This window comes from Belonocnema kinseyi, chromosome 7, assembly GCF_010883055.1.
Source record: "Belonocnema kinseyi isolate 2016_QV_RU_SX_M_011 chromosome 7, B_treatae_v1, whole genome shotgun sequence".
Classification (NCBI taxonomy): domain Eukaryota; kingdom Metazoa; phylum Arthropoda; class Insecta; order Hymenoptera; family Cynipidae; genus Belonocnema; species Belonocnema kinseyi.
In genome coordinates this window covers 82602690-82603777 of record NC_046663.1, presented here as the reverse complement: position 1 = coordinate 82603777, position 1088 = coordinate 82602690, and positions in this window count along the sequence as shown.

Here is a 1088-nt window from a genome sequence, read left to right as displayed (position 1 = left end):
TTGTAATTTCGTGCTTATCCAATTTGAAATTTAAATTTTTTTCAGTTCATAATAATTTTGTTATTGCATTTATATTTTGACACAATCTAAATTAAATCTTGTTATTTGGACAATCTTTGTTAAATGAACACCAAAATATTGACAAATATATTTTTTATGAATTAAAAAATTGGGAAATAACAAAGGGCAAAATAAAGAAAAAAAACATGCATTAAAGGGATTGCGAGGTTGCTTTGTTTATCTTCTTTCCTTACTTATTTTTTTGGTACGTAAAGTTTAACTTTTTATTTATATGACATTTTATAATTGTCTGGTTTCATTCAAACATTATCCACTTCGTGAATTTGTTTCCATTTACTCCTTATTATGTATTCTTTATGTATGTATTCTCCTTATGTGTGCTTATCGAATGTCTCGAAGAAAATGTTCAGATTTCCGAAATGTTGCGACATTAGTAACATTAATAACACAGAAAATTGTTAATAGCATTTTAGATTAATAACACATTCATTAGCTGTTTTTAAGGTAAACAAAGTTTATCTATTTATTTTTTTCATTGCTTATGTCGTTTGTCCAAACACTTATATCTTATATTTTTAATGTTGTTTTTTTATGAATAAAACAAAAACTAGACTTCGTATCAAAAAGTAATTGATAAAAAACTTTTGGATCTTTTTAAGGTGCACAATTTTTTATTTCTCTTCTTTTCTCCGCATCTTGCACAGTTTGATTACTAAATTAAATTGATGATTTTTCATTATTTTTGGTTATATCAAAATTTGAATGTTCGATTATTCAAAACAATCTGAAAAGTTGTTATGATAATCTTGTAGGGCTCTCAAAAAGCAACGTTTTTCTTCTCTCGAGTTTTTTTTCAAGTCTCGCGCTGGTTAGTTTACAATTTTGATTTTGGTATTTTTTTTTAATTTGTTGAAAACGCTATAAATCTGGTAATATTCTTTTTATCAAAAGAAGTCGATGAGGTGAATTGTTCGGATTTCTAATTATTACGAATACCCGTACATGGAATTTTTAAATCTTGAAAAAAATTGTCTCAGAAATTTTGAAAATTCTGTAACTTTTTGAAT